This window comes from Meriones unguiculatus, chromosome 17, assembly GCF_030254825.1.
Source record: "Meriones unguiculatus strain TT.TT164.6M chromosome 17, Bangor_MerUng_6.1, whole genome shotgun sequence".
Classification (NCBI taxonomy): Eukaryota; Metazoa; Chordata; class Mammalia; order Rodentia; family Muridae; genus Meriones; species Meriones unguiculatus.
In genome coordinates, this window is record NC_083364.1 from 37,593,112 (window position 1) to 37,606,092 (window position 12,981).

The window sequence follows — 12,981 nt, forward strand, 5'->3', positions numbered from 1 at the left end:
AGTGAATAAATTATATATAAAAAAATTAGAAAGGCTGACATAAACCTTATAAGGGTTGCTGAGGTTTCTGCCCCCAACAGAACCCAAATGAACAAGCAGGGTTATCTCTGGATACTTTTTTTTAAACTTTATTATTATTTATGTGTATGGGTGTTCCGCCTGCATGTATTCCTGTCCGCCACATGCATGCAGTGACTGTGGAGGCCAGAAGAGGGCGTCAGACACACTAGAACTGAAGTTACAGACTGTTGTGAGCTGCCACATGGGTGCTCAGAAATCAAACCCAAGTCTTCAGGAAGAACAGCAAGTGATCTTAACCGCCGAGCCGTATCTCTGGCTTCTAAAGCTCTTTATGGAACTGGGCGAGACCTCAGAACTGACTTAGAACTATGACCCACAACCAGATCTACAACTTACCCACAGAGGGGTACTCAGACCCATCCGTAACGTGGGCCGTGACTAGTAGGGGTATTGAGGGAGGCAGCAGCTGTGATGGTGAGACCTTACTCATGACAGGGGCTGAAGATGAGTGGAAAGAGACGGGGCGGGAGACAGTAAGTGGGAAGCTGCTGTCTTTACTTTAAAATGCCAGTGGTGAGCTATCAAGGATGAGGCTCAGGCTGGCAGCCCCATGGGGATGAGGCCACCAAGCGGGAAGAAAGGCACCACCATGAGAGCACGGATGCTCGGGGTGGGGGTGGGGGTGGGGGTTACAAAGCAAAGAATTCCATGTGAGCTCCCGATGCCACTTTTTCCTGAGATGCAAACCTCCCTGTGAGCTGGGCGTGACCTCCTGGGTTCAGGAGGTCATCCCAGTGTTGCGGCCGAGGTGTGACACTGTGCCTATCTGAGCTGCTGGAAAAACCAGCTTCCAGCAAGGTGCCCAAACTTGAACTCCACACAGCTACCTGGCCCTGTGCTCTCTGACTATTTTCTTTGTATTCTCCCATATTACTTAACAAGGCCTTTCTGGAAAGACTCTTTAAACGTGGCCCGGAGTGCCAAGGGACCCAATGAGAGGCAGCAACAAAGTTTTTGATATTCATGTCACTCTCTCAGTCAGGGTCCCAGCTGCCCAAATAAAATCCACCTCCACCCCCTGTCAAAGGACATTCTCAGTGTCCTATTTGTGTTTATTTTCACATGAGAGCACCCAGAAAATATGTGTGTGTAAAAGACACACACACACACACACACACACACACACACACACACACACACACATATTGGAACCTAATCCATGGCTCCATCTACATTGTAAACAGATGAGGGCAATGCTCGGTTCTGCTTTGGCTTCTGTTTATCTCTAAGTCTTTGGGGGAATTACCCATGGCTGGGAGTCAGACATACTCTGGGAGCCCCAGGCCTTGCTGGGCCTCTGTGGGCCTCAGTTTAACTGGACCACACTGGCTGTCCACACCTGGTTTCAGATTAGGGCTCATTTTCTTTTCTGTCTGGCCTGGAGGCGTCATAGGAAGCCTCTTGGAAGTCGTAAAAAGTCTTCTGACTTTGCCTGGGTACTCCAGGACACTCTGATGGAATAGGGGCGGCTGGACCTGGCTCTCAGCTCTCAGGTTGTTGAGAACCAAGTTGTGGTTTTGGGTGGATTTGGGTCCCCTGAGTGGTAGAGGGTCCCCAGAATCCCTGTAGATGTTTGTGAACACCAGACGTAAACGGCTACAATGGAAAACGGGTTTTGGTTAAGACATAGTTCCAGGAACCTAGGAGGAAATTCCAGTTCACTGGAATTTGTCCTAGATTTTTTTTTCCAAAGAGCTCGGCTCCCCCTCAGCCAGATCCAGTCCGTCTATCATCTCCATCTCCCCAAACAAAAGGAGCAGGTGCGCTCTGCCTTCCCTTTCCCTCCCTTCAAAGGCAAAGCAATCTGCTACAGTTAGTACGATGCATGATGTCATCTCCCCAATTTCCATAAAAAAAAAGAAAGTGCAATGTACAGTACTTAACACAAATAAGTACCTGCAAAATATCATCTCCATTCCAACATGTAATCAATTACAAAAAACCAAAGTGCTCCACCTTTTTTTTTTTTTCTTAAGATACTGTGCCTTTGAAATCTAGCGTGTACAGCGGAAGAGGCATCTTGGTTTGAACTAGCTTCATTTCAAGCCCTTGGAGCCCCAGGCAGTAGCTAACAGATTGGACAGTCCAGCTGTGGAGGGCAGCTCTAACCTGCTCTCTCTTTGTGGTTCCCCTGAATGTTTCCGCTCCTCTGTTCCCATGGAATCCCAGCCTCTTAAAAGCCCTTACCTGTCCTCCCTCGCTTGGGAAGTCTCCCAGGTGACCCCGTTAGTGTCTGCTTAATTACATTCATGGGCCATCAGAGAACAACCTGGAATGTCAGCCTTCCTATTCTTGGTGACTAATTCTTTTTCTGTTTATTTGTTGTAACTGTTTCAGCCAGTTTCCAAGATGGACTCAGAATAGTTGGGAGCACAGAAGCATCTAGAATTTTCTGTGAGCACTAGCCTAATATCCATATTCCCAAGATCTTGGAGTGACACAGAAAGTGTATGCCTTAACTTTCCCCATGATTGAGGAACTGCTGAAGTCATTTGAACATGGCACTTGGCACAGCCTACAGGGATGCTGTTAACACTTCCCTCATACTTACAACAAAGTAAGTTGGGCCAGCCTGGGTGGCTTATGTATGCCAATCCAATGACAAAAACACAACAGAACTGAACAAAACAAAAACCCCAAACCCTCCACCGATAGATTCCATGGTCATTTCCATTTTCCAGAAAAAGAAACCAAGAAAAGGTAAGTTGTGCAAGGCCGCACTGAGAAGCAGTTGATCAGGCATCCACATTCGCTGTGACTCCTGCCTCCAGCCTCTCGGCCACCGCGACCTATTACCCTGCAAGATGAAACCACGAAGTACAGTTCTATTTTTACACTCTGTATATTAATACATAGCCCAGAATCAAAGGTATTAGTTTGTTATACTCTGAGCCCGGGGCATTTTTCTCACATAGAAGAATTAAGCTAATTCAGAAAAATGTAAACAAAAGTAAACAGTTGGGGAGCCATGAAATTCCAAGTTCCAGAGGGTGATTTTCATAATCCTAAACGAAACAGCACACTGTTCCTTTCAGAGGGAATGAAGCAAGCTACTGGCAAATGAGCCTCCAAGTTCAGATATCCTCCAAGTGAAGAACAGATGAAACCTGGCCTTCGGACTCAGGTATGGCCATGTGTTACTACATACAGTATAGAGTAAAAATGAGATATCACTTGAAATAAGGACGTTGACTAAATATGAACAAGTCATATTGATATGTGTTTAAAAAGCATCTAGTGGTATGTTAGCTCTCAAACGCAGGAGAAATAGCTAACAGAGGAGAGTATTCAACATACCAAAACAGGCCTAGGTTTTTGGTACCAGATGAATGAATGAAAGGAACAAATACAAGGAGGACATGACTGTTTCTAGGTATAGTGAAGGAGATTTTTTGTAGATATGAGAGGGAGCATAGCCAGAGGCAGAAACATCTGTGAGAGTCCAGAGTGACTGGGGAAGGGTAGCTGGGCTGGGGAATTCAGGATAGGGGGCCAGATATGCCAGCCATATCCTGCAACAGGTAGGGAGTGAGGGATGCTGGGAGAACTTGGTGACCAGGTCTATTTTGATATGTTAAATAGGCACCTCAGTTTGCTGTTAGCCCCAGGTTTGAGACCTAATAGTATTTAAATGAAATAGGAAGCTCCGATTTGTTTTGTTTTGTTTTTCTGGTTCCTTCTGTGGAGGGATCACTATAATCCAATCTCAAGCAACCTATGGTTTAGCAATCTGTTGTCAAAGTCAAGAATATTCTGTAACCCCTGTGAATGTGCATGCGTGCGTACAAACACACACACACACACACACACACACACACACACACACACACACACACACAGCATTTCTCAACCTGTAGGTTGGGACCATCGCAAAGCACATATTTTGGATGGTCTCAGGAACTGAGACGCCGCTCAACAAAATTACAGTCACGAAGTAATAATGAAAATAATTTTATGGTCAGGGTTACCACAACATGAGGAACTGTATTAGAGGGTGGCAGCACTAGGGAAGTTGAGAGCCGGCCTAGAAGTTATCTTTAGGTGATGGAATTTTACCTTCATTTGCCTTTTGTTTAAATTTTTTCCATTTAACTATTTTTTTTCTAGGCAGAAAATAAATCAATGTTTTCTTCTCATTCACATGGATTGAAAGGCCTGTATTTAAAGGAATTTCTCAAAGAATAGAGACACAAAACGAACCTGCCTTTTGAGGTTAATCCCATGACCGAGGAGAGGAGGAGGGAGGGCCAGCCCTGCAGCTCCAGCCTCTGGCGTTTATAATCTCTGAGAGGACAGGTCTACGTGGGGGAAAAAATCACACCTCTGCAGAAATGGAAGGTTACAAAGGGAGAGGAACTCCAGGCCAATCACCATATGTCCACATAGTCTGATCTCAGAAATATCTGTGTCCTAACCCAGGGCCCTCCCTTATACCTTCCCACAGCATTTAGCTGCTACACAAAACTCACACCCACAGTGTGCAAGCTCAAGTCTGTTCGTACAGCAACACCTTGGCCACCCAAATAACCTGGAGAGCTGGGGGAACAGTTTACCCATCGTGCATGGCCAGCATGCAAAAGGCTGTCGGTTCAGTCACTTATCCCACCTTTAATCCCACCACTTAGGAGGAAGAGGCGGGCAGATCTCTGAGTTAAGAGGCCAGCCTGGTTGACCCAGTGAGTTCTAGGACAGCCAGGGCTACACAAAGAAACTCTGTCTCAAAAACAAAACAAAACAAAACAACAACGAAACAAAACAAACAAATGAATGAACAAAATCCTAATGTCCACATGGGAGACGTTCACAAGGCGAAGTAAAAACAGTATGCAAATTATGATTATGAGTCCATTTGCATAGAAAAAGGTGAATTATGCTGCTGCAAAGCTTTTGTTTATTATCTAACATTTGGTTTTGCTGTGACCACAAGGAAAGAAAATAGATGGAAGCAACATAGTTCTCTGTTGTGAGAGGATGCCCACACCTCACCCCATGAGCTCCTGAAGCTCCCAGAGCATGGAAGGTTCCTGATTTCTCATCCCCTCTCCCACCCTGTCCCCAGCCCAGGGACAGTGAATGGCAAGGAGGCCTCTTGGACTTCCCAAAACAAGAATTCCCTAGGGGACAGGTGACCTTCTCATACAGAATGCTTTTTTTTTTTCCCAAGAGTTAGGGAAGGGAGAGGGAGGAGATAGAGGGCGGAAAGAGAAGGGAGAAAGAGAGAAAAGAACACACCAAAAAGAGAAAGAAAAACCAGAGAGGAAACATGATTTCCCATCAGGTCGGTGTAACTAGGCCTCTGTGTCTCTCCCCAGGGAGCTAGTCAACCACCAGGAGAGCTTTCTAAATCACAAGCTGGCCAGCTGTGGTGGCACACACCTGTCATCCCAGCGCTCAGGGAGGCAGAGGCAGGCGGATCTCCGTGGCTTCGAGGCCAGCCTGGTCTACAGAGTCCAGGACAGCCAAGGCTACAGAGAGGAAACCCTATCTCAAAAAACAAAAACAAAAACAAACAAACAAACAAACATTAGAGACTGGGGCTGAGACTAGCATGCCTACTATGGTCCTGACTGACCACACTTGGTCACTTCTGCTCCTGGGCATTCTGCCAGTGGGAGAGAGAGCGTTCACAGCACTGGTGTGAGACAGGGCTGTGCAAACAGGCCACTGTGGAGTGTTTACCACCAAGTTTAACAGTGAAGCCTGCTTCCCCCGTGGATGGAGAAGATAACGCCCTTTATCCCTAACAACGTGCAGATTTTAACGCAAGGAGCTGGGAAAGTAAGGATGTCCTGAGGTCTGGCAATGTTCCTGCCATCGTGCATGCTAACAGCCATGGAACCCCTGGGGAGGTGCTTCGAACAGAATAGCTCCTGATTTTACCCAGCAACAGAAGGGGCTGCCCTTCCTCCCAACTCGGGCTCCCTGGAGGCCACCAGAGGGGCAGGAAGAATGTGGAAGAACCAGCTCAGAAGCTCTTAAGTTTTGCTCTTTTCCGGGGCAAAGCCACTGGTGGCCCTGTTAGCCACTTTAGGGTGTGACCCGGGCTCCCCTCCTTCCAGGAAGTGTCACACAGAAAGTTGTTCTGCCTCTGAAAGAGTGGAGTCCCATTAGTCACTGAGAAGGACCAGGCAGGAAGCCAAGGCACCTTGTCCCTTACCTGTGAACAGCATAGGTGACCCTGTCCAGACTTCAGCCGAGCACCTACGACCTCATGGGCTACACTAACAGTCTGGGGGTGGGGTGGGGGAGGAATTCTTTTTTCCAATCTAGGCAGAAACAAGAAGGATGTGCACACGCACTGGCTATACCTTAGGCAGGTAAGGAGAATGTGGGTTCTCGAGATCTAAACTTCAAAAATGACGTTGTGACAGGACAGAGTGCTTGCCTAGCATGTGTGAGGCCCTGGCTTCCATGCCCAGCAAAAACTAAACGAGAGCAGCGTTCCTGCACAAAAGAAGGGCAAGTTGGGGTCACTCTAGGGTTCTAAGACTTTGGTTGACTCTTTTTATGGAATAAAATTCTTACGACACTAGCAGTATTCATAGGTTTTTTAAATCGATGTAATTTTGCTTTTTCTGTTTTGTTTTGTTTTTTGAGACTGGGTTTCTCTCTGTAGCCTTGGCTGTCCTGGACTCACTTTTTAGACCAGGCTGGCCTTGAACTCCCTGAGTTCTGGGATCACAGGCATGTGCCACTGAGCCCAACTGATTTATACTTATTTATTTATTTTAGAAAAGAAGATGACAAACCTTTGTTTCCTACTTTAACAACACCACGACACTGAAACACAGTGGTCACAGTTTGAGTCAAAAACCACTAAATAGTTTAGGGGTGCAGATTTACACCATCATGAGCCAGAGGTCAGAGTCTATGTCGGGTGTGCTGTCGTCATCAATGGCGGTCCCATGCCTACGCTAAGCCCTTTAAGGACATCATCATCTTAGCTGAGCCTCGCAACAGCCCAGTGCAGTAAGCACCATCACTTCCTCTCCCAGGTATCATCTAGCGCAGGGCTAACACGCAGTCAGTTGTAAACATTTGTCAAGTGAATTAAAACATTGAGTACTGCATAAAACCAGGTGCAGCCACGGATGGAATGAGAGGAATGCCTAGCATGGATTCATTTCCACCTCAAAGGAAACACATTAAGGATGCATGCCTCTGGTTCAGGCTCCCGGGAAGGGCTGAGGTAAGGATGAGGCAGGAGGATGGTTTGAGCCCTGGAATTTGGGGCCAGCCTGGGCAACACAAGGAGCCTCTTACAGATAAGTAAATAGCTATGCAGGAGAAACGGTTTTCCTTTAACGAAACCAAACCAGAGGTCAATACAAACAACAAAAATCACATGAGAATGTTTACTAGGACTGATAAAGAGCCATAGAGGCATACATTGTCATATCTCTGGATAGAAGAGTCTTCAAAGCAAACCAGGCAGATCCAGTTCTAGCAGCCAGGTAGATGGTACCATTACACAAAGAACAATATATAATTCCACCGTCAACATCTGTGCTTCCACTGGGGCATGATCTGGGTACTTCCCAGTGGTTTCTCTAAAGAGCTGCTACATGCCCAGGAGATGGAGTAGAGGGATTCCTGGGAAGGCTTTCTAGTTCTGTTACTAATGGCTGGGCTAGTCTTTTCCTCCTCTAGAAAAGTGTGATGAATTGGGCTTCCTTCTGGTTCTAATTTCCCCTTTAGCGTTTCAGTTTGAGAAGACCCTCCCCAACTCCCACCTTTCCCCCACCTCCTGCCAGGTTTCAGCCCCTTGCCTCTCCAGGACTCTTTGGGAATGCTTGGGCTGCTTTGCGGTTTTATCTGAAGAGGAGCAGTGTTTTTAAGAGCTGGGGTAAACCAGAATGACCCTACTGATGAAGACACAATGGACACAGGACATGGAGAAATCAAGTTGGTACTGGTACTGAGAGATACTATGCAGGTTGTTGGGAGGAAAAAGTCATTAACGCTCTTCCCCAGAATGAACCTAAGAATTGCAATAATGACCGCTGCAGCAAGATATGTGCGGACAGTGGCCCTAAGGTTATGATGGTAACCAACGCTTGGTCTTAAGTTCTTCCGTGTGTGTAGCAGACCTTACATGTCTCATATTGCAAATCGGGCTTAGAACCCCTGTTTGTGGATCTCATAACTCCGAGGGGTGAAACTACTCCTATTCTTTTGCCAAATGCACAGAGTATCCAACTGACTCTGATGTTATTATCTTTCTACCTGTAGATTGTGCAGCTCTCACCCATCATCAGAAAATCTGCGCAGTGAATGGCGGTTAACGCAAGAACGCAAAGAGGTCAAAGGGCAGAGAATAAGGGATTATGGAGTGCTCAGCCACAAATGGGTTATCTATAGCACACCCCTCCCCAAGGCTCGGAGGCCGTAATGGAAGAGGGGACAGAAAGAATCTAAGAGCCAGAGGTTGGGGAAGATAGGACCAACATGACAGGATTGCTATACTCATGAACTTGTAACAGCTGTGGTTGCCTGCACAATATCAAACCAGTCAACATTCTAACACGAAGCGGTAAGGGGCTCATGAGTTCCCATCCTTAACTAATGAACTGCCAGCAGCTAATGGCCCCTGGAGAAGGGAGAGCTGGTTTTCTTTAAGAGTGTGGCTCTTGGTAAGTCCACTATGCTTCAGGAGACGGCCCCACACCCAGAAGCCTATGAACAACACAGATTGGAGTTAATGGGTTATTAACGGTTTCAAAAAGTGATTAAAAGTTCAGATGTGCCAGGAGGGTGGTCAGGATGGAATTCCGGACCTATACTGTTTATTCCCTGTAATCCCTCAATGACCCTGTGACACAGTCTATATCTCTACACAGTTGGGATGATACAAATTATTATCTGAAAAAAGAGAGAGAGTTCAAAGTTTCAGGGCAGAAGAGAACTATGCTAAAGTTCTCAAGACGGACATCATGAAATAGAACATTAAAGGCTCTGAAGTCAGGTGTGTCCAGAGCATCACTAGAGTAACCTCTAATTCACCTGCTTGTCCTCTACTCTTAAATCACTTGGAATAAATAAATAAATAAAAAACAGACACAGGGACTGCATTTTAAACTTTCTATCCCAAAGTAGGGTTTACAACCAAGCAGCTACTACTATTATCCAGGTCATAGCTGATACCCCGTTACTTCTCACTGCTTAAGAGAGACACAGAAGACAGATATGGGAAGAATAGCACAGGGTCTGAGTTGGGGAGCGTATGTTTATGTGGTGCCTCTTCCCAGATACGGGTATATTGGGGGTAAAAATAAATGCCAAATAGTAAATTGAGTTTTCATGGTTAAGGTCATTTCTAGCAGATGAAGAAATAATGCATTGGTGGTCACAGGATTTCTGTCCCTTGCGCACTGAGTCAAAATGTCGTAAGGTACCTTTCCCGGGTTATCAACACCTTTCTGAAGGAATTTGGAGTCATGGTTTCACACATTAAATGCAGTTTATAAAATGAGCTGTATCACATCAAGTCATAAGGCTCCTGGTTAGGGAGTCTGGGAAAAGATAGGAAAAGTTAGGACAAATAAAGATGAGGGTGACCTTGGGTACCCGGTGGCTCTCCAGACACTGGTCTGATGTCGAAGCCGAGAAGAAACTACTGCTCCTGTTCTGAAAGCACCTTGGGTGGATAATCCCAGGACGTCATGAGTAAATCAACTGATCTAGACAGAGTCACCACCACCCTAACCTCGGGATGCTCAGCCTGCCCGAGGGCCTCGCTGTGAGCAGAGAGACATGACAGAGCCAGACTTCGTGGATATGGCCATAAACACGTGTAAACGAGAGCCTGCACGTGAAGAGAGGGATGGATGGTGGCGAGGAAAGGCCTGCCAGAGGGATTCTTGTCACATATCCAAAGTTAATTACAAGTTGACTGAAAAAAATGGAGGGTCCTAAAAATGGCTTCCTTCTGGAAGGTTCTAAGTCAACAAAACTCTGTGGGACGTACAGCCTTCAGGTGGCTTGAAATGCTTTTGTTATTCTGAAAGAGGCTTGAACAGGTTTTTTGTTTTGTTTTCAAGACAGGGTTTCTCTGTGTAGCCCTGGCTGTCCTGGAACTAACTCACTCTGTAGACCAGGCTGGCCTCGAACTGAGTGAACTGCCTGCCCCTGCCTCCAGACTGCTGGGATTAAAGGCATGAGTCACCACTACACAGTTTTACATGATTTTTTTAAAGTCACATCTATATCTTTAGTTATTCTTAGTGGTGGTTGGTGAGCATACTAAACAGCTTGCACGTGGAGGTCAGAGGACAACTCGAAAGAATCAGCTCTCTCCTTCCACCATGCGGGTTCCAGGGACCAACTTCAGGTTGCCAGACTTGGCGGCAAGCATCTTTACCCACAGAGAGACTCTTGCTAGCCCAGAAGGTTTTTGTTTTGTTTTGTTTTGTTTCCTTAAAGTTTAAGCTAACTAAAGAATTCTCTGAAACCGGTCCACTCCTTCAGGCTTAGAGGACAGTTTGGCTGGCCACAGCGGTGTCCAGTTACCCCACAGAGTGTGACACCAATGATTTATGGCAATTCGGACACCTGCATGCTGGGTATCTACTTCTTTTCTCTCTTTTTAGACCATTTTTCCACTTTTGTTTGTTTTCTCTTTCAAAAAGGCAGCTGCAAATGTCTCTCGCTTTTCTTTCCCCACCTTATCTCTACTTCCTTACAGGAAAGGGGGTAGACCGTCTATTATTTCCCTTTAACACTAGATTGCAGGGTAGGAAAGAAAGATCATCGTTCCTCAGATCTTTGTAATATTCCTGTACTCAACAGAACCAAAATACCAACAAACAAGCAAAGAAGGGAGAGATCCCACTTTTTCAAAGCAAAAGATAAGCCAAGTAAGGGAGTACATACTTTCCTCAAATGCGACATTTGTAGGCCACAGACATTTACCGGATCCCTGACTTTTTCCCGGTAACATCAACTAAAATCAAACAGGTTTGCCCTGAGAAATTTAGGATGGCCCCATAAAGTTCAAGCATCAACAACAACAAAACCTCGAAGCTCCTACCTCTTCGTTCCTTTTACTTTGTGCTTCTTGGGTTTCGAGAATGACTTTACGTTCTGAATGACTGCTAACCAGTTTGCCAGAGCCCAGGGACCTAGGAACCACAGCTGTGCACTCTGACCTATGAACTTCAGAGTCCCCCAGCGAGGGCATACATTCAGCAGCAGGGAAAGAGACAAAATGATGTCTTTATTTAAAAAGGGAAGTAGGGAGATTGCCTTTCAAAGGCAGTAGGTCATCCAGACCTGAGAAACTGGTTCTGCTGAGCAGGCAGACGGATGCCTGGCGGTGCACACCCTCCGTGGGACCTCTCCCTGCGTCCTTTCCTTCTGTGGTGGGGCATCTTCCCACAAAGTTCTGGGCTCCAGGCAAGGCAAGGCAGACAGCTTCAATGCAGACCTTATCTTCTCTGTCTGCCACTGAATTGATGCCCTGGGGCTGAGCGGAGACTCCCATCTCTCTTTTCCGAGGGAGTGCAGAGATGATAAGCACCTCAGATGCTATCTCACTCTGCCCAGGCCCCAGGACGGGTCAGAGCTCAGTTTCCATCCTCACACCTTTCAAATCTAGGAAAGAGTAAGGCAAGGAAGCCTGCAGGAGTGTGAAGGCAGCTTTGCAAGTTGCTTTCATTGCCTCTCACCAGCTTCAGCCTGTGGCAGCGCCAGCTAACTCCAGCAACATCCCTTTCCCACGCCCCCGGCCCCCCTCCCACCCATTCACCCACCCCCTTAACCACTGAGCCTGCAGCCACTGAATTCTGAATTCCCAGCATGGCGCCGGATCCCACCACTCCTCTGCTCAGCAATGAAGAGCCTGGGCAGTTTACAAAACAGTACTACTGCCCCGTGTGGATCCAAGAGAGCTGGCTGCAAGGGACATAGCTCCTGCCACAAACCCTACACTATTCTCTGACAGGAAACCGACTCCCAAGAAGTCTTGCCTGGAAACCCTTCACCCTAAGGCGGGCAGCAAAGCCTTCAGGAGCAAACCTATCCACCCAGATCCCTCTGGCTGCTTCCGGCTTCCTCTCCCCTGCAACACTCCTTCCCTTCAGCTCCCAGCCTCGGTTTCCAGTCTCCAGAATGCTCCCTGCCCGCCCAGATCCCTCCTCCCCCTGAACGCCGAATTTGGAGCAAGACACAGCTCCGATTCAGGCTGTTCAAATTAATGAAGACACGGGGAGAATCTGTTGCTGGGATTATGAACCTTAATGGCATGGGAGAAGGTCCTTGAGATTTCATTAGTCTCTGCAGCCACACAGCTGTTGAGGGCTGGGGATTTGTCAAGTTAAAAAGGAAGGGTCTCCTGGGTAACTCCATGTGAAGGTGGTGTGGCTACTGTTTAGATTTTGAGTCTTAGACTGGGGCTCTGCAAACAGAGGTGGAAGCCAAAGCCTAATTACTTTTTTTTTTTTTTTTTTTTTAGGGCAAAAGCTAAAAGCCATTTAAGAAGCATGGTCTTTTGTCTCTAAACATACAAACATTCCTTTCCCCTGCGTTCCCAGCTGAAATGTTAAAATGACATGAATTAGGGTCTCACTTTTTTCTCCCCATTTTTTTTTTAAGGAGAATCTACACAACTCATAACCCTCCCTCTGAGATCCTTCTCACCCTGTTTTGCAAGCTGTTTGGGGGAAACTGGTTGCTTCCTGCCAGTCTCTTCAATGACATTAAAATTAGCAGAATAATTAAATACAGTCCTAATTGGGTCCAAAACGAGCTCTCGGTTAATTAATGAGCCAACGTCTGGCCCAAAGCGCTCAATCCACGTTGCTTTGTGAACGCCCACGCAGAGAAAAGTGATCTCCAGTCCCATAAGAAAATTGCCAGTTGGGAAAAACTCTCAAAAATATTCCTCCAGCCAGGAGTCAGTTA

The 12,981-nt window shown here is 46.6% G+C and overlaps 1 protein-coding gene across 29 annotated transcripts in view; it reads right to left on the bottom strand.

Annotated features, from left to right (window-relative positions):
- Nucleotides 1-12,981, bottom strand: part of Kalrn (kalirin RhoGEF kinase) — a 582,551-nt gene that overhangs the window by 96,893 nt on the left and 472,677 nt on the right. The window lies entirely within an intron of this gene.